This window comes from Hemiscyllium ocellatum, unplaced genomic scaffold (assembly GCF_020745735.1).
Source record: "Hemiscyllium ocellatum isolate sHemOce1 unplaced genomic scaffold, sHemOce1.pat.X.cur. scaffold_558_pat_ctg1, whole genome shotgun sequence".
NCBI lineage: Eukaryota > Metazoa > Chordata > Chondrichthyes > Orectolobiformes > Hemiscylliidae > Hemiscyllium > Hemiscyllium ocellatum.
Window position 1 is genome coordinate 80,928 of NW_026869115.1, and position 22,887 is coordinate 103,814.

The 22,887-nt window shown below is 53.7% G+C and overlaps 1 long non-coding RNA gene across 1 annotated transcript in view; it reads left to right on the forward strand.

Annotated features, from left to right (window-relative positions):
- Positions 1–21,710, forward strand: part of LOC132813939 (uncharacterized) — a 33,610-nt gene extending 11,900 nt beyond the window's left edge. The window contains exons 3-5 of the long non-coding RNA XR_009644226.1: positions 11,016–11,230; positions 18,562–18,654; positions 19,686–21,710. This is a non-coding gene — a long non-coding RNA (uncharacterized LOC132813939). The remainder of the gene's footprint in view (positions 1–11,015; positions 11,231–18,561; positions 18,655–19,685) is intronic.
- Positions 21,711–22,887: the final 1,177 nt, after the last annotated feature.

Consider the following 22,887-nt stretch of genomic DNA (forward strand, 5'->3'; position numbering starts at 1 on the left):
CCCCCCTCTCTCTGTTCCCCTGTCTCTGTCCCCTTCTGTCTGCCCCCTTCTCTCTGTTCGCCCCTCTCTGTCCTCTCTTTCTCTCCCCGCTCTTTCTCTGTCCCCTCTTTCTCCGTCCCCTTCTCTGTCCCATTCTCTCTCTGACCCCCCCTCTCTGTCCCTCTCTATATGTCTCTTTTTCTCTGTACCTTTCACTCTGCCCCCTCTCTCTGTCCCCATCTTTCTGACACCTTCTCTCTGTCCCCTTCCCTCTGTCCCCTACTCTCTGTCACCCCTCTCTCTGGCACCCCTCTCTCTGTTCCCCTCTCTCTATCACCCCTCTCTCTGTCACCCCTCTCTCTGTCCCCTCTCTCTCTGTCCCCCTCTCTCTGTCACCACTCTCTCTGTCTCCCTCTCTCTGTCACCCCTCTCTCTGTCCCCCTCTCTCTGTCCCCCTCTCTCTGTCCCCCTCTCTCTGTCCCCTCTCTCTCTGTCTCCCTCTCTCTGTCCCCTCTCTCTGTCCCCCTCTCTCTGTCCCCTCTCTCTCTGTCTCCCTCTCTCTGTCCCCACTCTCTTTGTCCCTCTCACTCTGTCCCTCTCTCTCTGTCAACCCTCTCTCTGTCCCCTCTCTCTCTGACACCCCTCTCTCTGTCCCCACTCTCTCTGATCCCCTCTCTCTGTCCCTCTCTATATGTCTCTTTTTCTCTGTCCCTTTCACTCTGCCCCCTCTCTGTCCCCCACTTTCTGATACCTTCTCTCTGTCCCCTTCCCTCTGTCACCCTCTCTCTGTCACCCCCCACTGTCCCTGCTCTCTCTGTACCCGCTCTATCTTTCTCCTCCTCTCTGTACCCCCTCTCTCTAAACCCACTCTCCCTGAATCCCTCTCTCTGACCCCTTTAACCCCGTCTCTCTGACCCCCTGTCTCTGTTCCCCTCTCTGTGTCCCCTCTCCAGCCTCCGCTCGCTCTGTCACGCTCTTTCTGGGGCCAATCTCTCTGTTCCCCTCTTACTGTCCTCCTCTTACTGTTGCCCTCTCTGTGTTCCCCTCTCTCTGTCACCCCTCTCTCTGTCACCCCTTTCTCTGTCCCCCTCTCTCTGTCCCCACTCTCTCTGTCCCCTCTCTCTCTGTCACCCTCTCTCTGTCCCCACTCTCTCTGTCCCCACTCTCTCTGTCCACCCCTCTCCCTTTCCCCCTCTCTCTGCCCCCTCTCTCCGTCTCCCCGCTGTCCGTTCCCCCTCTCTCTGCCCCCTCTCTCCGTCTCCCCGCTGTCCGTTCCCCCTCTCTCTGTCCCCTCTGTGCCCCCATTACCCCCTCTATCTACCCCTGTCCCACCCTCTCTGCGTCCCCCTCTCTGTACCCCCATCTGTCCCCCAGTCTCTGTCGCCCCTCTCTCTATCCCTCTCTCTCTCTCTGTCCCCATTCTCTCTGTCCCCCTCTCTGTCCCCTTCTCTCTGTCGCACCTTCTCAGACCCCTTCTCTCTGTCCCCACTTCTGTCCCCTTCTCTCTTCCCACCCCCTCTCTGTCCCACCCCCTCTCTGTCCCACCCCCACTCCGTGCCTCGGGTTCTCTGTCCCCCTCTCTCTGTCCCTCTCTCTCTGCACCCCCTCTCTCTGTCCGCCCTCTCTCTCTGTCCGTCTCTCTGTTCCCTCTCTCTGTCCCCCTCTCTCTGTACCCAACCCTCTGTCCTCCCCCGTCTCTGTCCCCTCTTTCTCTGTCCCCTCTTTCTCTGTCCCCTTCTCTCTCTGTCCCCTCTTTGTCCTCACCATCTCTCTGTCCCTCCTGTTTCTGTCCCCCCTCCCTGCCCCTATCTCTACACCCCCTCTCTCTATCCCCCCTCTCTCTCCCCCTCTCTCTGATCCGCTCTATCTGTCCCCCTCTCTCTCCCCCCTCGCTCTCTCTCTCCATCTCTCTGTCCCCCGTCTCTGTCCTCTCTCTGTGTCCCCCACTCTCTGTCCCCTCTCTCTCTCCCCCCTCTCTCTGTCCCCTCTCTCTGTTCCCTCTCTCTATCCACCTCTCTCTATCCCCTCTCGCTGTCCCTCTTCTCTCTCTGTCCCCCTCTCTCTGTCCACTTTGTCTCCCGCTCTCTCTGTCCCTCTCTCTGTCCCCCCTCTCTCTGTCCCCCCTCTCTCTAATCCCCTGTCTCTGTCCCCCTCTATGTTTCCCCTTTCTTTCCCCACTCTCTCTATCCACAGCCCTCCCTTTCCCCCCTCTCTGCCCCCTCCCTCTGTCCCCCCTCTCTATCCCCTCTCTCTGTCCCCCTCTCTCTCTGTTCCCTCTATCCGTCCCCACCCCCGCGTATCCCTTCTCTCTGATTGACCTCTCTCTGTCGCCCATGTCTCTATACTCCCATCTATGGCACCCCGTGACCCCCGCTCTCAGTTTTCCCTCTCTCCTAACACTCTCTGTACCACTGTGCCCCTGTTCCACCCTCTGTCTCCCCTGTCCCCCTTCTCTGCCCCCCTCTCTCTGACCCACTCTCTCTGTCCTGCGGTCTCTGTCCCTCTCTCTCTGTCCTTCTCTCTCTGTCCCTCTCTCTCTGTCCCCCTCTCCCTGTCACCCCTCTCTCTGTCCCCCTCTCTGTCCCCTGTCTCTCTGTCCCCCTCTCTCTGTCTCCACTCTCTCTGTGCCCCCTCTCTCTGTCTCTCTGTCCCCTCACTCTGTCCCCGCTTTCTCTGTCCCACCCTCTATGTCCCCTTCTCTCTGTCACCACTTCTGTCCCATTCTCTCTTTGCCCCCTTCGCTGTCCCACCCCGTCTCTGTGCCTCGGCTTCTCTGCCCCCCACCTCTGTCCTCCCTCTCTCTGTACCCTTCTCTCTGTCCCCCTCTCTCTGTCACCTCTCTCTCTCCGCCCCTCTCTCTCACACCCCTCTCTCTGTCCCCTCCTTTCTGTTCCCCTCTCTCTTTCCCCCTCTGTCTGTCCCCCAAGTCTGTCCCCACTCTCTCTGTCCCCCTCCTCTCTGTCCCCCACTCTCTGTCCCCACCTCTCTGTTTCCCTCTCTCAGTCCCCCTCTCCCTGTCTCCCTCTCTCTGTCCCCGCTCTCTGTTCCCTTTTCTCTGTCCCCCTCATTCTGTCCCCCTCTCTCTGTCTGCCCATTTTGTGCCCAACTCTGCCTCCTCAGTCTGCACCCTGCTCTGTCCCTCTCTCTGTCCTACCTCTGTCTGTCACGCTCTATGTCCCAAATCTCTCTGCCCCCTCTCTCTTACCCCCTCACTCTGTCCTCTTCTTTCTGTTCCCCTCTCTCTGTCCCCACTCTCTCTGTCCCCTCTCTCTGTTCCCCCCCTCTCTGTCCCACCTCTGTCTGTCCCCACTCTCTCTGTCACCCCTCTCTCTGTCCCCCCTCTCTGTTCGCCTCTCTCTTTCCCCCTCTGTCTGTTCCCCTCTCTCTGTCCCCTCTCTCTCTGTCCTCCTCTCTCTGTTCGCCTCTCTCTGTTCCCCCTCTCTATGTCCCTCTCTGTCTGTCCCCCCTCTGAGTCCTCCACTCTGCCCCCTCAGTCTGCCCCCCTCTCTGTTCCTCTCTCTGTCCTACCTCTCTCTGTGCCCCTCTCTCTCTGTGTGCGCCTCTCTGTCTCTGGCCCAATCTGTCTCTGACCCCATCTCTCTGTACCCCCTCTCTGTCTCCCTCTCTCTCTGCCCCTCTCTCTCTCTCTGTCCCCCTTTATCTCCCCCCTGTGTCCCACACTCTCTGTTTTCCCTCTCTATTCACTCCTCTCTGTCCGCCCTCTCTATCACCCTCTCTCTCTGTCCCCACTCTCTCTGCCCCTCTCTCTTACCTCCCTCTCTCTGTCCCCTCCTTTCTGTTCCCCTCTCTCTGTCCCCCATGTTTGTCCCCCCTCTCTCTGTCACTCCTCTCCCTGTCCCCCTCTCTCTGCCCCCTCTCTCTGTCCCCTTATCTCTGTTCCTCTCTCTCTGTCCCCCTCTCTTTTTCCCCCATTTGTACCCAACTCTGCCCCATCAGTCTGCACCCTGCTCTGTCCCTCTCTCTGTCCCCCTCTCTCTGTCCCAAATCTCTCTGCCCCTTTCTCTGTCCCCTTCTCTCTGTCCCCCCTCTCATTCTCCCCCTCTCGCTGTCCTCCTTATCTATCTCCCATCTCTCTGTCCCCACTCTCTCTGCCCCTCTGTCTTATCCCCCTCTCTCTGTCCCCTCCTTTCTGTTCCTCTTACTCTTTCCCCCACTGTCTGTCCCCCAAGTCTGTCCCCCCTCTCTCTGTCCCCCTCTCTCTGTCCCCCCTCTCTGATACCCCTCTCTCTGTCCCTCCTCTCTCTGTCCTCCTCTCTCTGTCCCCGTGTCTCTGTGTCCCCCTTTATGTCCCCCCCCCCACGTGTCCCACACTCTCTGTTTTCTCAGTCTATTATTCTCTGTCCCCCCTCTCTCTGTCCCCGCTCTGTGCCCCTCTCTCTGTCCCGGTCTCTCTGTGTCCTTCTATCTATTCTCTTCTCCATGTCCCATTCTCTCTGTCCCCCTCTCTCTGTCCCCTTCTCACTGTCCCAAATCTCTCTGCCCCCTCTCTCTTACACCCCTCTCTCTGTCCCCCTCTTTCAGTTCCCCTCTCTCTGTCCCCTCTGTCTGTCCCCCAAGTTTGTCCCCACACTCTCTGTCACTCCTCTCTGTCCCCCACTCTCTGCCACCCCTCTCTGGCCCCACTCTCTCTGATACCCCTCTCTCTGTCCCCACGTCTCTCTGTTGATCCCCGTACACCCACATCCCTTCTCTCTGTCCCCTCTCTCTGTCCCCTTCTCTCTGTCCACCCTCTCTCTGCCCCCTCTCTCTGTCCCCACCCCTCTGTTCCCCCCCTTTCCCCCCTCTCTCTGTACCCCTCTCTCCGTCTCCCTCTCTGTCCCCCCTCTCTCTGTCCCCCTCATTTTCCACCCTCTCTCTCTGTCCGCCCTCTCTCTCTGTCCGCCCCGTCTCTGTCCGCCCTCTCTCTCTGTCCCCCCCGTCTCTGTCCCCCCCGTCTCTGTCGCCCCCGTCTCTGTCCCCTCTTTCTCTGTCCCCCCCGTCTCTGTCCCCCCCGTCTCTCTGTCCCCCTCTCTCTCTGTCCACCCTCTCTCTCTGTCCCCCCGTCTCTGTCCGACCTCTCTCTCTGTCCCCCCCGTCTCTGTCCCCCCCGTCTCTGTCCCCCTCTCTCTCTGTCCCCCCGTCTCTGTCCGCCCTCTCTCTCTGTACGCCCTCTCTCTCTGTCCCCCCCGTCTCTCTGTCCCCCCTGTCTCTGTCCCCCCCGTCTCTGTCCCCCCGTCTCTGTCCCCCCGTCTCTGTCCCCCTCTCTCTCTGTCCCCCTCTCTCTCTGTCCCCCTCTCTCTGTCCCCCCGTCTCTGTCCCCTCTCTCTCTGTCCCCCACGTCTCTGTCCGCCCTCTCTCTCTGTGCCCCCCGTCTCTGTCCGCCCTCTCTCTCTGTCCCCCCGTCTCTGTCCACCCCGTCTCTGTCCCCCCCGTCTCTGTCCCCCTCTCTCTCTGTCCCCCCCGTCTCTGCCCTCTCTCTCTGTCCCCCTCTCTCTCTGTCCCCCCCGTCTCTGTCCGCCCTCTCTCTCTGTCCCCCCCTCTCTCTGTTCCCCCCGTCTCTGTCCCCCCGTCTCTGTCCCCCTCTATCTCTGTCCACCCCGTCTCTGTCCGCCCTCTCTCTCTGTCCCCCCCGTCTCTGTCCGCCCTCTCTCTCTGTCCCCCTCTCTCTCTGTCCCCCCCGGCTCTGTCGGCCCTCTCTCTCTGTCCCCCTCTCTCTCTGTCCCCCCCGTCTCTGTCCCCCTCTCTCTCTGTCCCCCCCCGTCTCTGTCCGCCCTCTCTCTCTGTCCCCGCCGTCTTTGTCCCCCCCGTCTCTGTCCCCCCGTCACTGTCCCCCCCGTCTCTGTCCCCCTCTATCTCTGTCCCCCCGTCTCTGTCCCCCTCGCTCTGTTCCCCCGTCTCTGTCCCCCTCTCTCTCTTCCCCCCCGTCTCTGTCCCCCTCTCTCTCTGTCCCCCCGTCTCTGTCCGCCCTCTCTCTCTGGCCCCCGTCTCTGTCCCCCCGTCTCTGTCCCCCTCTCTCTCTGTCCCCCCGTCTCTGTCCGCCCTCTCTCTGTCCCCCCGTCTCTGTCCCCCCGTCTTGTCCCCCTCTCTCTCTCTGTCCCCCCGTCTCTGTCCGCCCTCTCTCTCTGTCCCCGCCGTCTCTGTCCCCCCCGTCTCTGTCCCCCCCGTCTCTGTCCCCCCCGTCTCTGTCCCCCTCTCTCTCTGTCCCCCCCGTCTCTGTCCCCCCGTCTCTGTCCCCCCCGTCTCTGTCCCCCTCTCTCTCTGTCCCCCTCTCTCTCTGTCCCCCCCGTCTCTGTCCGCCCTCTCTCTCTCTGTCCCCCGTCTCTGTCCCCCCGTCTCTGTCCCCCCCCGTCTCTGTCCCCCTCTCTCTCTGTCCCCCCGTCTCTGTCCGCCCTCTCTCTCTGTCCCCCCGTCTCTGTCCCCCTCTCTCTCTGTCCCCTCTCTCTCTGTCCCCCCCGTCTCTGTCCGCCCTCTCTCTCTCTGTCCCCCCGTCTCTGTCCCCCCCGTCTCTGTCCCCCCCGTCTCTGTCCCCCTCTCTCTCTGTCCCCCCGTCTCTGTCCGCCCTCTCTCTCTGTCCCCCCGTCTCTGTCCCCCTCTCTCTCTGTCCCCCTCTCTCTCTGTCCCCCCCGTCTCTGTCCCCCCGTCTCTGTCCCCCCCTCTCTGTCCCCCTCTCTCTCTGTACCCCCGTCTCTGTCCCCCCCGTCTCTGCACCCCCCGTCTCTGTCCGCCCTCTCTCTCTGTCCGCCCTCTCTCTCTGTCCCCCCCGCCTCTGTCCCCCCCGTCTCTGTCCCCCTCTCTCTCTGTCCCCCCGCCTCTGTCCGCCCTCTCTCTCTCTGTACCCCCCGTCTCTGTCCGCCCTCTCTCTCTGTCCCCCGTCTCTGTCCCCCTCTCTCTCTGTCCCCCGTCTCTGTCCCCCCCGTCTCTGTCCCCCCCGTCTCTGTCCGCCCTCTCTCTCTGTCCGCCCTCTCCCTCTGTCCCCCCCGTCTCTGTCTCCCCCCGTCTCTGTCCCCCCCGTCTCTGTCCGCCCTCTCTCTCTGTCCGCCCTCTCTCTCTGTCCCCCCCCGTCTCTGTCCCCCCCGTCTCTGTCCCCTCTCTCTCTGTCCCCCTCTCTCTCTGTCCCCCCCGTCTCTGCACCCCCGTCTCTGTCCCACCCGTCTCTGTCCCCCTCTCTCTCTGTCCCCCTCTCTCTCTGTCCCCTCTCTCTCTGTCCCCCCCGTCTCTGTCCGCCCTCTCTCTCTGTCCCCCCCGTCTCTGTCCCCCCCGTCTCTGTCCCCCCCGTCTCTGTCCCCCTCTCTCTGACCCCCCGTCTCTGTCAGCCCTCTCTCTCTGTCCCCCGTCTCTGTACCCCCGTCTCTGTCCCCCCGTCTCTGTCCCCCCCGTCTCTGTCCCCCTCTCTCTCTGTCCCCCCCGTTTCTGTCCGCCCTCTCTCTCTGTCCCCCTCTCTCTCTGTCCCCTCCGTCTCTGTCCGCCCTCTCTCTCTGTACCCCCGTCTCTGTCCCCCCGTCTCTGTCCCCCCCGTCTCTGTCCCCCCCTCTCTCTGTCCCCTCTCTCTCTGTCCCCCCCGTCCCTGTCCGCGCTCTCTCTGTGTCCCCCCGTCTCTGTCCGCCCTCTCTCTCTGTCCCCCCGTCTCTGTCCCCCCGTCTCTGTACCCCCGTCTCTGTCCCCCTCTCTCTCTGTCCACCCCGTCTCTGTCCGCCCTCTCTCTCTGTCCCCCCGTCTCTGTCCGCCCTCTCTCTCTGTCCCCCCCGTCTCTGTCCGCCCTCTCTCTCTGTCCCCCCCGTCTCTGTCCCCCCCGTCTCTCTGTCCCCCTCTCTCTCTGTCCCCCTCTCTCCGTCCCCCCCCGTCTCTGTCCCCCCCCGTCTCTGTCCCCCCCGTCTCTGTCCCCCCGGTCTCTGTCCGCCCTCTCTCTCTGTCCCCCCCGTCTCTGTCCCCCCCCGTCTCTGTCCCCCCGTCTCTCTGTCCCCCTCTCTCTCTGTCCCCTCTCTCTCTGTCCCCCCCGTCTCTGTCCCCCCCTCTCTGTCCCCCCGGTCTCTGTCCGCCCTCTCTCTCTGTCCCCCCCGTCTCTGTCCGCCCCGTCTCTGTCCGCCCTCTCTCTCTGTCCCCCCCGTCTCTGTCCGCCCTCTCTCTCTGTCCCCCCGTCTCTGTCCCCCCGTCTCTGTCCCCTCTCTCTCTGTCCCCCCCCGTCTCTGTCCGCCCTCTCTCTCTGTCCCCCTCGTCTCTGTCCGCCCTCTCTCTCTGTCCCCCCGTCTCTGTCCGCCCTCTCTCTGTGTCCCCCCCGTCTCTGTCCCCTCTCTCTCTGTCCCCCCGTCTCTGTCCGCCCTCTCTCTCTGTCCCCCCCTCTCTGTCCCCCCCGTCTCTGTCCCCCCCGTCTCTGTCCCCCTCTCTCTGTCCCCCCTCTCTCTGTCCCCCTTCTCTCTGTCCCCCCCTCTCTCTGTCCCCTTCTCTCTGTCCCCCTTCTCTCTGTCCCCCTTCTCTCTGTCCCCCTTCTCTCTGTCGTCCTTCTCTCTGTCGTCCCTTCTCTCTGTCGTCCCGTCTCTCTGTCGCCCTTCTCTCTGTCGTCCCTTCTCTCTGTCGTCCTTCTCTCTGTCGTCCCGTCTCTCTGTCCCCCTTCTCTCTGTCGTCCCTTCTCTCTGTCGTCCCGTCTCTCTGTCCCCCTTCTCTCTGTCCCCCTTCTCTCTGTCCCCCTTCTCTCTGTCGTCCCGTCTCTCTGTCCCCCTTCTCTCTGTCCCCCTTCTCTCTGTCCCCATTCTCTCTGTCGTCCCGTCTCTCTGTCCCATTCTCTCTGTCCCCCTTCTCTCTGTCCCCCTTCTCTCTGTCGTCCCGTCTCTCTGTCCCCCTTCTCTCTGTTGTCCCGTCTCTCTGTCCCCCTTCTCTCCCTCCCCACCCTCCCTCACCTCTCTCTTGCACTCTCCATCCCTCTCGTCCTACCCTCCCGCTCCCCCTCTCTCACCCTCACCCTCGCTCGCACTCCCCTCTCTCGCCCTCCCCCTCTCTCACACTCCCCTATCTCACTATCTCCCTCCCTCTCGCCCTCTCCCTCCCTCTTGCCCACCCCTCCCTCCCTCCCCCTCTCTCGCCCTCTCCCCTCTCGCTCTCTCTCTCTCGCCCTCTCCATCCCTCTCGCCTTCACCTCCCTGTCCCCTCACTCGCACTCCCCTCTCTCCCCCTCCCCCTGTCTCGCCATTTCCTCTCTCGCCCTCCTCTCTCTCGCCCTCCTCCTCTCTCGCACTCCAGTCTCTCCCCATCCCCCCCTCTCTCCCTCCCCTCTCTCACTCTCCCTCCCTCTCGTGCTCCTCTCTCTTGCACTCCCCTCCCTCACTCCCCTGTCTCATCCTCCCCTCTCTCAACCTCTCCCCTCTCTCTCTCCCTCCCTACCTCCCTCCCCTCTCTCGCCTTCTCCCTCTCCCTTTTCCTCCCCGTCTCTCGCGCTCCCTCCCTCTTCCATCCCCTCTTTCGGCCTCTCCCTCACTCTTGACCTTCCCTCCCCTCCCTTCGTCCCATCCCTCGTCCTTCCCTATCTCAACCTATCTCTCCCTTGCCCCCTCTCTCTCTCCCCCGGTCCTTCACTTTCCCTACCCCATCTCTCACTCTTGACCCCCCTCAATCAGTCTCTCTCTCTCTCCCACCTTCCTCCGTTTCTCTCTGACTGAATCTCTCTCCCTCCTGTCCCTCCCTCCCTCACTCTCTCTGACATACTCTGTCTCCCTGGTCTTTCCCTCTCCCTCTGACCCAGAGACTGGGGATATTTGGGGGTGAGGCTGCATGTGGGGCGTGGGGGTGAGATGTGGGAGGTGAGGAAAATGGGGTAGAGATGGAATTGTGGGAGGGAGACAGCGACGGCATGAGAGAGAGGGGGAGAGGGAAAGTGGAGTCAGGTGGAGAAACCGGGTTTGGGGGCGGTGTGTGTGAGGGAGAGGGGGATGAGGGAGAGGGTTGAGAAAGAGAGTGTGTGCTAAAAGAGAGAGAGAGAGAGAGAGAATTGAGGAGAAAGAGTAGGGGAGAGGTAATGGGGAGGCCAGGCCCAGTGGGGGGAACAGAGGGAGTTAACCCCAGCTCCTGAGCTCAGGCCGCGGTGCCCTCCCCTTCCCTGAGGACCAGGACTTGGGGCTGAGTCTGTCTCTCTCCAGCTCAGCTTCTCCAACACAAAGACACACAACAACATCGGTCCCTCTGCTGCTCGGCACGCTTTCATCAGCATTTTTATTGGTTACAAATGGAAGTGATGGATACAGTCAGTGGGATGGTGCCTTTTCTCACTGGCCCCTGAGTTGTGAGAAACATTGAAATGTTTCCCTGTAACCCCCTGTGTGATAAGGAGGGAAAAACCATCGCTATCCTCCGTCTGTTACCATAGCGACAGGCTGCTCCATCGCTGAAACACTGAACTGAAATGAGAAAATCCCGGATGGTGTGATTAATGAGGGAATTTGATGGATGGATGGATTTGGGTGAAGGGATATTTCAGCACATTCTTCAGCTGCTGCCTGAACTTAGTCTGGGTCACGGCATAAATCGCGGTGTTTGTGCAGCAACTGAGGAGCTGCAGCATGAAGCCCAATTCCTGCACAAAAAATGGAGATGCACAGAGTCATACCCAATATACACCATCCGTTTCCATATAGAATACAGCATTAACGTTGACCATAACAGGATGAAATTGGCCGAGATCACAAACAGTAAAATGATGGATTTTTTTCGGTTTCTCATTTCAGTGTCAGACTGAGCGTCCCCATTGGTGTGAGCGCGGAGTCTCCTGCGGGCTCTGCTGGTCACTAAAATGTGTCTGACGGTGAGAACATTGAGCAGCAGAATCAGGAGAAATGGGACACCCGGGGTTAGAATGTGGTGGAGGAACTCGATTGTGACCCAGACACTGGAGAATAGAACAGCGCCTGTTACATCACAAAACCAGGGGGCGTTCCCAGCCGATACCGAGCCGTGAGCATAAAATACCAGGAAATGTTCTTTAAACAGCTCAGCACAGTCACTGCTCCCAGAACCACAGCCGCCGTTTTCTCACTGCAATATTTACTTTTCAGCTTCTGGCAACAAATGGCCACAAACCGATCAAAGGTGAAAGTGACGGTGAACCAGACAGAGCAGTCAGTGGCTGCATAAAGCAGGACGGCGTGGATATTACACACGGGGACGGAGTCCTCAGGAAATAAAACTGTTCCAAATAAACAATAGGAATGTGTCTCAGGATCAGGTCAAGGATAATGACCAGGAGATCTGCCGCTGCCATGGCCCCCAGGTAACGTCTGACACATGGAGACAATCCACAATCTTTATAAAGCAGGACGTAGATGGTCACTACGTTAACTGTGAGGAAGGAAAACAAACCCATTATCCATCAGCCTGGAGGCAAAGGGACCCGTTTGATCGGGGACCCAGTGAGATTTTCAAATGTGTCCCTGTATTTAGGGATTTATTAAAATAATTGGAGCTGGAATAACAAATGGGAAAGTCTGAATTACTGACAAAAATGTGACATAAACCACAAACCCTCTCTCCCCAAACACACACAGACACATCCATAAGGACAGATGGTTTCTAGAACATTCCCACACACTCGATCACTCGAGAGCAGACACAGATCACTCTTTCCCAGTTCCTAATATGAAGGGTGGAAACATTTCTGTCCTGAAGGATTCTCTCCCAGTTTCCTGAAGACAAACGGAGTTTGGGATTCCCGTATTTTGGTATAAATTGTGGTCGATCCTGTGTCGTGGAGAAATGTAAACGCAGGAAAAAAATATTCTCCCCTTTAACTGCCGAGGGGCCTTCGGAACAGTGTCTCCTTCTCCCTGGAACGGGATCTCTTCCCTCGGGATCTTATCGTTTGTTCAATTCACTGACGTCCGGCCGTTCACAAACAAACAACGTCAGGGACAGAACGTTCCAGGGAATGTCGGTTATAGAATGTCAGGGACAGAACGTTCGGGGAATGTCAGTTATAGAATGTCAGGGACAGAACGTTCCGGGGAATGTCGGTTATAGAATGTCAGGGACAGAACGTTCCGGGGAATGGCAGTTATAGAATGTCGGGGACAGAACGTTCCGGGGAATGGCAGTTATAGAATGTCGGGGACAGAACGTTTGGGGAACACTTTGACCTGTCCATGACCTTCCCCCCCCATCCACCCCACCCTCCTCTCTGACCTATCACCTCTCCCCCACTTCCGTCTCCCGATCACATTCCCAGCTCCCTTCCCCCCAGACCCAGCCTTAGCCCCAGCCCCACCCCGCCCCCGCCCCCGCCCAGCCCCAGCCCCAGCTCCTGCACAGCCCCCTCCCATTTATCTCTCAGCTCCCCAGCCCAGAAGCCTCATTCCTGATGAAGGGTTTATTCCCCTGCTCCTCGGATGCTGCCTGACCTGCTGTGGTTTTCCTGCACCACATTCCCAGTCAGGAAACAATCCAACACCGTCATAATCACAGGATCGGGCCTGATGGGTAATTTAGATTAGATTAGATTACTTACAGTGTGGAAACAGGCTCTTCAGCCTAACAAGTCCATACCGACCCACCGAAGAGCAACCACCCAGACTCATTCCCCTACATTTACCCCTTCACCTAACACTACAGGCAATTTAGCATGACCAATTCACCTGACCTGCACATCTTTGGACTGTGTGAGGAAACTGGAGCACCCGGAGGAAACCCACGCAGACACGGGGAGAACGTGCAAACTCCACACAGACAGTCGCCTGAGGCTGGAATTGAACTTGGTTCTCTGGTGCTGTGAAGCAGCAGTGCTAACCACTGTGCCACCATGCCGCCCAGAACGTTTCATGAAGCCCCATCACCATCCCTGGGTATATCCTGTCTCACCGGCAGGACAGACCCACCAGTGGTGGGGATACCCTGGGATATATTCAGGGAAGGAGTTACCCTGCGATTCCCCAACATTGATTCCAGAACCCAGGAAATCTCATGGTAACAGATCATGGTCAAGGAAATCGCCTGAGGATGGTTATCTCCTGCTCCCCCACCCCTCCTCTCGGTGATAACTCAGTTCCCCTCGATGTTGGAAACAAATCAGAGGAAGCACTGAGGGTGACAAGGACACAGAGCATTCTCTGTGTGTGGGACTTCAATGGCCATCACCAGGAGTGTCCCCACGGGTCCCCCGCTGACTGAGCAGGGACAGGCTTCATTACACCACAGCCAGACTGGGGGAAACATACTTACCAAACTCCTTGTCCCAGAGGGATCTGTCCCTTACAGTATCTGTAGGAACAGCCAGCACACAGTCCTGGGGAGGGACAGTCTCAGCCTCACATTTGACATACTCAAGATTAGTGTGTTCCTGGAAAAGCACAGTAGGTCATGCAGCATCCGAGGAGCAGGAAAACCACCGTTTCGGGCAGCAGACCTTCATCACAAATGAGGCTGAGAGTCTCCGGGATGGAGAGATAAATCATTTTAGGCGTACAGCTCACTGTGTTATGTGGCACTCCCTCCTGTGAAGTAGGACATACTTCTAAAGGACCGAGCACATGGAAGCTGGCCATCCAAGAGGCACTGTCGGCTAGCAGCAGCTGCAGCATGAATGGCCTTCCCTCCATCATAAAGTCAGAAGTGGGCTGTTCACTGATGGTTTCAAAATATTCAGCACCATTCCCAACTGCACCGTTACTGAGGCAGGCTATTCAGCCCAGCAGGAGTTTTAAACAGGAACAGAATGAGGCCATTCAGCCATTGGAGGCGGTTACTCAGCGATTGGAGCAGATCTTTTAATCTCTCATGCCTGTAACACAGGAAATGGAAGGGAACGTTCGGCATTTCAAAGCTGCCACACAGGAATATGGGGAGCTGTGTAGACCACAGCAGTGCATTGATCTATAACCCTGGACTAGACATTTGTCCAGCACCGGGAGCTGTGGAGACCACAGCAGTGCACTAATTTGTAAACCTGAAAGAAATATCCATCCAGCGTGGGGAGCTGCACAGACTACAACATTGCATTACCTATAAACCTCAACCAGACAGTCTGACCAGCACAGAGACCTGTGCAGTGATCACCCGTGAATTAATCTGTAAACCAGGAGCAGTTACCCTCCCAGCGTGTAGGACTATGTACCCCACCCCAGTGCATTGATCTGTAACCCAGGAGCAGTTACCCTCCCAGCGTGTAGGACTATGTACCCCACTCCAGTGCATTGATCTGTAACCCAGGAGCAGTTACCCTCCAGCACGTAGGACTATGTACCCCACCCCAGTGCATTGATCTGTAACCCAGGAGCAGTTACCCTCCCAGCATATAGGGCTGTGTACCCCACCCCAGTGCATTGATCTGTAACCCAGGAGCAGTTACCCTCCCAGCATGTAGGACTGTGTACCCCACCCAGTGCATTGATCTGTAACCCAGGAGCAGTTACCCTCCCAGCATGTAGGACTGTGTACCCACCCCAGTGCATTGATCTTTAACCCAGGAGCAGTTACCCTCCCAGCATGTAGGACTGTGTGCAGCACCCCAGTGCACTGCTCAGTAACACTGTGTTAGATCCCTGCCCAGTGAGGGGAAGCTTGCAGCCCATGCTGGAAGTGACAGGACGTACAGCTCCCACCCATTTCCAGCTCCATATCCCCATTGTGCCCTGACAAGGGGGTGCTGTGGGTGTGAACATCACTGCCAGAGAGAGATGGCGGGGGAATCAGTTTAAATATCACCACGTGGGAGGGGTTTGGGGAATTAACAGAGAGGGGGAGACTGAGAGACATCGTCATGGAAGGATGTGTTCCCAGGTTTCAGAATGCTGAAATGTCGACACTTCGATAGCATCCTGTAGCATGAGCCCGTCTTCCCAAGAAAGATGGGAAAAGGGAGATTGGTGTGAGGTGAAATGATGGAGAGGATTGGATGAGCATTTGTTCTACAGCTTTGTAAATGGGAGTAGTTACAACAGAATCTCTGACTCACTGGGCTGATTCTAACAATAATTTGCCTCAGTGTCATTTTCATGGAGTGTGACAGAGAGATTATCTGTCCGAGGCCAAGCTAGATTCCTGGTGCTATCTTATCAAACACAGCTCATTGAATACCCCCCGCACCCCCCCTCCCCCATGGTGTCCCTGTCATTCAATACCAGCCCGATTCTCCCACCCATCATGGCTGGAGGGACTCACAGTCGCCCGGGTGCCCCTGGATATTCTGTGACCCCTGTCACTGGTGCCATCTTTAAGGCCAATGGGCACATGGTTGAGCTTTCTCAGCTTGGAGCTACCTTGCACAGTTTAGCCCGAGCATGGCAGATAAGGGGCAATTACACCACAATTTGTCGACAGGGGCACAGAGGTCCTGGTGGATGGGCTAGTACAGAGGGTGACCATTCTCTTCCCAGAGGGAGCCACACCACCAGACCCACTGAGCATGTTCTGAGCTCCCCACCCAGCTCAGTGCAGTATCTGCGGTCTGAAGAAATGCCCAGCAATACAGGACAAGCATCAATAACCTTCCCCGCTCTGTCTGGATAAGGGTCACTGTATTCTCTCTGCTCCCTCACACTCACGGTATATCTGTTATAGCACCGACCCCCCGAACAAGGCTCCTGCTCTTATACACGCAGCGCTCTCTGTTCCTGCAGCCCCTTTATAACGGCACAGCCTGTTTTAAACTGTCTTTCTTTATCTTTCATTCCAAAGTGCATCACCTCACACTGCTCTGCGTTGATTCCCGTCTACCAGCGTGTCACTGTCCTGTTAGAGTGCCACACTGTCCTCCATAGACTTTACAATTCTTGCAGGTTTGGTACCATTTACAAACATTAAGATTGTCACAGTGTCACAGTGCCCATGAAACATCTGAAATCCTGCCCCACACACACACACACGAGTGTGAGCAAGTGAAATACTGATATAATCCCACGGACAGAGTCGAATAATGACATACCGTCAATGGATCAACAAAATCCTGACACATACGAGACAGAGTAGATGAAATATTAACAAACAACAGAGCAAGAGAAATCCGGATAGGTTCCCCTTATCTATATTCATCAGGGTATAATGGGATGAAGTTGAAATTATGTACTGTACCTTTAAGCGAGAGTGAATGCTGCTCTGAACTGAGAGCTTAGAAGTACTTGAGATATGAGAGGATGGCAGACCCAGAAACAGTATATTGCTGTAGAGCTGGAGTCGGGTAATAATCAGTTAACAGATAGAGGGTCTTTCAGTTCACTTTCAGTGTTAAAAAATACATTGCTGTTTTTATTTAAACTTGGAATTTGGGATTTCTCGGTCACTCATATTTTAACAGTTTACAACGCGAACTGAACATTTATTTATGTTTAGTTTAAGTTACCAGATGAGATCTATGCCGTGTCCTAACAATTGCTGTGTGTGTATCTGTGCGTCTCTGTGGGGCTGAAAGTGATGCAATGCCACCCTCTGCTGGCCTCCACACGCCACTGCAAAGGCATTGGCAGAGGGAGAAAACCAACAGGGATTCATTCAGAGAGGGGGAGGGAGAGGGCAGCTGCTCACAGCACCGTCCAAACTGATGTCTTATCCATGTACTGGTCTAAATGTCCTTTAAACGTTATTACTGTCCCTGTTTTCACCACTTGTTCTGCAAGTTCATTCCACACACAAGCCAGCTTCTGTGTAAAATAATTACCTCTCCTGACTTTTGTAAATCTTTTTTCCTCGCACCTTAAAATATCCCTCAGTTTTGAATCCCAACTCTAGGGAAAAGACATCAGCCCTTTAGCTTATCTGTACCCTCATCATTTTATAAACGTCTGCAAAGTTACCCCTCCACCTCATACTCTCCAGTGAAAAATGTCCCAGCCTATTCAGCCTCTCCTTATAGCTCAATCCCTCCATTTCCAGCAACATCCAGGTTAAACTCTTCTGAACCCTCTCCAGCTAAATAATATCAAGGTCAATGATATCAAAGTGAATAGTCAAGGTATTTTATAAGGGGGTAGTGGAGACCAAAACTAGAGGACATAGTTGGAAGGTAAGAGGGCAGCTGTTTCACCCAGAGGGTGGTGTGCCTATGGAATGAGCGGGCAGGATGCCCAGACTGGACACAGTATTCCAGGAGAGATCTCACCAATGTCCCGTACAACCACAACATGACGTCCCAATTCCGATACTCAAAGGTCTGACCATTGCAGACAAGTGTGTTAAACACCTTCTTAATCACGTTATCTATATGAGATGCAACTTTTAATGAATTATACCTGATAGCCGAGGTCTCTGTTCTACAACACTGCCAAAAGACGTACCTTTAATTGTATAAGTCCTACTCTTGTTGGATTTACCAAATCCAATACCTCGCATTAATCCAAACTAAATTCCACCTGCCACACCTCGGCCAGTGAGTGATATTACCACCTCCTCACCTTCCCCGTTTAATTTTAAAATTCCCCCCCTCTCCAGGAGGCCTGCACACTCCGGCCTTGATTTTCACGAAGACCCTGAGCTTGGTTTGCCTTGTGTGGTTAGAGGGAGGAGGGACGGATTGCAGACACAGTCAGTGGGGAGGAGAGGCTGGACAGTAATCAGCGGCCTGGTATCATTTCATGGTTTTAGACCGAGGACAGAAACACGTGAGAGTGGGGTTATACTGATCGGTGTTTTGGGACCAGAAATTATGGTCTTTCTCCGTGTCTGGTGTTCAGTAATAAATATCTATTTGAGGCCCTTCATTGGGCAGAGTGTGTCTGCAGGATTTCTGTCCCTAATATTGCAGACTACAGATAATAGCGATTAAAGATGTTCATGGTTAATTTCGATCTTGCACTTGTTTAACAAAACAAAATGTTTTGTGTAGCTCAGTAATGGTAACCTGATTATAATAAATCCACACCGAGCTGAATGCTGCCCTTAAAATGTGACCCAAAATCTGGGTATAGTAGTGTAGTGGGTAGTATCCTGTCTCTGAGTCATGGCTCTGGGTTTGATTCCAATTCCTGAAATTGTTTGGTAGTGTTCCTAGCTCTGGACCAGAAGGTGTGAATTCATGTCCTGCCTGTTGCAGAGGTATGTCACAGCATGTCAGGACAGGCTGATGAACAAACACACAGGAGAATAATGTTGCAGCTTTATGGGTGTTGCTGAATGGTGCTCGTGTCCCTACCTCCGGGCACAAAGGTCTAGGTGTAAATCCCACAGAAGTGTCTCCTAATATATCTGAACAAACCGATTAAACTGGGTTTTAGAATTGTGACTTGATGGAGAAAGAACAGGTGTTGGTGTTGAATTTGAGCATTTCGGCCCGGGATTATTGAAAGTACAGCCATTCGTGTTGATTGGAGTCACATTTCGTAGCAGTAAAGGTTTATAAAATCAGAACGGTCATGGATAGGGTTTATAGTCAAGGTTTTTCCCCAGGATAGCTGCGTCCAAAACTAGAGGACATTGGTGGAAAGTGAGAGGGAAAGATTTTGAAGAGGCCTAAGGGGCACCTTTTCACACAGAGGGTGGTGTGCGTATGAAATGAGCTGCCAGAGGAAGTGGTGGAAGCTGGTACAGCTACATCATGTAAAAGGCATCTGGATGCTGACAGACCTGCCGAGCTTTTCCAGCAATTTCTGTATTTGTTAAAACAAAACATTCATTTTAACCCAGGTATCTGTGTTAGCTGTTTGAATTCAGAATTGGCTGGCCAACCGAAGACAGTGAGGGGTAGTGGAAGAAAAATATTCTGCCTGGAAGCCAGTGGTGAGTGGTGTTCCACAGAGCTCTGTCCTTGGGCCTCTACTGTTTGTAATTTTTTTAAATGACTTGGATGAGGGGATTGAAGAATGATTCAGCAAGTTTGCAGATGACACACACTTTGGAGGTGTCGTCGACAGTGTAGAGGGCTGTTGTAGGCTACAGCTGGACATTGACAGGATGCGGAGAATGGCTGAGAGGTGGCAGATGGAGTTCAACCTGGATAAATGCGAGATGATGCATTTTGGAAGGTCGAACTTGAAAGCTGATTATTGGATTAAGGTTAGGATTCTTGGCAGTGTGGAGGAACAGAGGGATCTTGGTGTGCAGGTACATAGATCCCTTAAAATGGCTACCAAGTGGACAGGGTTGTTAAGAAAGCATAATGGTGTTTTGGCTTTCATTAACAGGGGGATTGAGTTTAAGTGCCGTGAGATCTTGTTGCAGCTCTATAAAACTTTAGTTCGAACGCACTTGGAATACTGTGTCCAGTTCTGGTCACCCTATTACAGGAAAGATGTGGATGCTTTGGAGAGGGTTCAGAGGAGGTTTACCAGGATGCTGACTGGACTGGAGGGCTTATCTTATAAAGAGAGGTTGACTGAGCTCGGACTTCTTTCATTGGAGAAAAGGAGGAGGAGAGGGGACCTAATTGAGATATTCAAGATGATGAGAGGCATACATAGAGTTGATAGCCAGAGACTATTTCCCAGGGCAGAAATGGCTAACACGAGGGGTCATAGTTTTAAGCTGGTTGGAGGAAAGTCTAGAGGGGATGTCAGAGGTGGGTTCTTTACACAGAGAGTTGTGAGAGTATGGAATGCATTGCCAGCAGCAGTTGTGGAAGCAAGGTCACTGGGGACATTTAAGAGACTGCTGGACATGCGTATGGTCACAGAAATTTAAGGGTGCTTACATGAGGATCAGTGGTCGGCATAACATGGTGGGCTGAAGGGCCTGTTCTGTGCTGTACTGTTCTATGTTCTATGTTCTATGTATTCTGAATACATTAAACATTTTATTTTTTAATGACGCAGTGCCATATAAACTTATCTTCAAATCGACCGAGACCATTTTCTGCTCAGGGTATGGCTCTGTGTATGACAGCAGCAATGATGCACCGACATGGAACAGGGATGTGATGGAGACATAATTTGGACAATGTACAAGGAGACCTCACATGGTCCAGTTTGGGAGAGAATGACATTATTGTGTGATTCAACTCAGAGAGGGAGAAAATGTCATTTGCCCGAGAAGAAACGGCCTATTGCACTCTCTCTCCTTCATTATTCCTCATCACAGTAACGTGTACGAACTAAATCAAAACTCTCCTGTCATCATTACCATTCTTATTTTTATAGAATCCATGCAGTGTGGAAACAAGCCCTTCGGCCCAACACGTCCATACTAACCCTCCAAAGAGTAACCTTCCCATGCCCTTACAGTAACCACTGACTAGTGCAGCTGAAGTAGAAATCGCTGAACACTATGGACTATTTGACCAATCCACTTGAATTATACAGCTTTGGGCTGTGGGAGGAAACAGGAGCACCCATCAGAAGCTCACGCAGACACGGGGAGAAGATCCAAACTCCACGCAGATAGTCACCCGAGGCTGGAATTGAACTCATGTCCCTGATGCTGTGAGGCAACAGTACGAACTACTGAGCCACTGTGCTAACCTGGAACCTACTGACTGCCTAACGCAAAGGGAATTCAGCCAAATCCAACTCTCCCAGGATAAAATCCCATTGCTAGCAGCTGTGTGAGTACAATATCTTCAGAAGCAGAATCACATTTTGGACAATCTCTCAATTTTTCCTTTTGTCATGAGTTCCAATAATATCTGGACAAAGTTCTTTCAACGTGAAATTGCAGAGATTTTGTTAATTTTGTGTGCGCGTGTGTCAGTGTTTTTAGAAAGGGAAATATTGATTCTTTATTTGCAATATCCAAACATTTTTCCATTACTCTTTCCATCATAGTTTGAGTAGCATTGCTCTGGATCATAAACGTGCTATTTGAGCAGATTAAAGAAACTAGCCAGACTTGTTCCTAAAACTGACCCTGACCCAGTCTGAGACCGATATCATCGGACATATCACCGACCTGGTTCCATTTAACATTTGTTGAGCAGTGGAAAGGTGGGACTAGAAAAGGAAACAAAGACCGAAAAAACCGGGGAACTATAGACCGGTGAGCCTGATGTCAGTGGTGGGTGAGTTGTTGGAGGGGATTCTGTGGGATAGCATTTACATACGTTTGGGAAGGCAAGGACTGATCTCATTAATGTCTCATTAATTTGATTGAGTTTTATGAAGAGGTGACAAAGAAGATTGATGAAGGCAGTTTGGTAGACCTTGTCAATATGGACCTCAGCAAGATGTTCACAACATTCCGATTGGTAGGCAGATTAATAAGTTTCAGTCACATGGGATACAGAAGAAGCTAGTCACAATTGGCTTGAAGGAAGAGGGGTATTTTTCAGACTGGAGGCTTGTGAGCAGCAGTGTGCTGTAAGAATCAGTACCGATTTCACTGCATTTCATCATTTATGTAACGATTTAGATGTGGATATTGGAGCCATAGTTAGTAAGTTTACAAACGACATCAGAAAGGTGGTGTAGTAGATTATCTCAGAGTACAACAAGACCACAAATAGGTGGAACAAAGTGGCAAGGAGTGACAGATGAAGTTTAATTTAGATAAATACGAGGTTACGCATTTTGGGAAGGCAAATCAGGGCAGAAATTACACACTTAATGGTAAGGGCCTGGTGAGTGTTGTGTAACAAATGGACATAGGGCTGCAGGTACATTGTTCCTTGAAAGTGGAGTCGAATGAAGACAGTGCGGTACAGAACACATTTTACAAATTTGCCTGAATCAGTCAGAGCATTGAGTATAGGAGTTGTGGTGGTATGTTGTATCTGTACAGGACGTTGGGGAGGCCAATTTAAGAATACTGCATACAACTCGGTTTTCTGCAGAAATGACTTACATGGATGTCCCAGGACTGGGGGTTTGAGCTTTAGGGAGAGGCTAATTAGTTTGAGGTGTTTCCCCTGGAGTGTCAGAGGCTGAAGGGTGACATTATCGAGGTTTATAAAATTATCAGGGGCATGGATATTCTGAACAGCCACGTTCTGCTCCCAGGGTAGAGGAGACCAGAACAGGAGAGCGTAGGTTGAAGGGGAGAGGACGAATGATTTAGAAGGGACGTGAAGATAAATGTTTCACACAGAGTGGTGTGTGTACATAAAGTGCTGTCAGAGGAAGTGGGTGAAGGCGGTTACAATCACACATTTAAAAAAGTATCTGAAAGAGGAGGGATATTGGCCAAATGCTGGGAAATGGGACTGGATCAGATTTGAAATCTGATCGGAGTGAACAGATTGGACTAACGGGTCTGTTTCCGTTCTGCACGATTCTCTGATTCTATAAGAGGGATGACGAAAAATTCTGGAAGTACCTTTCAAATCCGAATCCTCTTCACTGGAAGTTTATCTTGCCTCTATGTTCATATTGATTGAAAGCTGCGTTAGTGAAATATTTGACAGAGAACTGAGTCATGGGTAATGGGGCGCGGACAGGAAAGTGGGGCTGAGACCACAACCTGATCAGCCACAATCTTAGTGCTGGTGGAGAAGGTTCAACGTATCTAATGACTCACTCCTGTCCCTCAATCCCGTGTTCCTGTGTTCCATTCAGACCATTAAACCTGTTAGGCAGGAGCATTTAGGGGCTACTTACTTCTATAACCTGGTGCACAGAAACAGAGGAGATCATTCGGCCCTTCAATATTGTCCCACATGCTTTGAGTGATTTGAGAAATGTAATTGTAAAACCCAGGCTGGGTATGAAAGAGGCCCCTCATCTCTCTTTATAGAGATTCCCCTCTCTGAAACTTGTGCTCCGTTCGTTGGTCATGTTGTAGACCCAAATTCACTATGAATACAGCTCCCATACCGCACCCAGCGATGGCTCACAAAATCCTCTTGTCTCTCTGACGGCAACATTCAATAACAGAACATTCATGAAAATAACACCCACTAACTTTCCAATAACAGAATGTGTGAACATCAGACACAGGGGCAGGTCGTTCACTCCCCAAGCCTTCCTTCTCCTCCACTAAGATCATGACTGATCTGGTCTTGGTCTCAAATCCTCTTTCGCATCCAATTCTTCATCGCCCTCAACTCTCTGACAGGACACATGGGTTCAGATAAAAATAACTGGC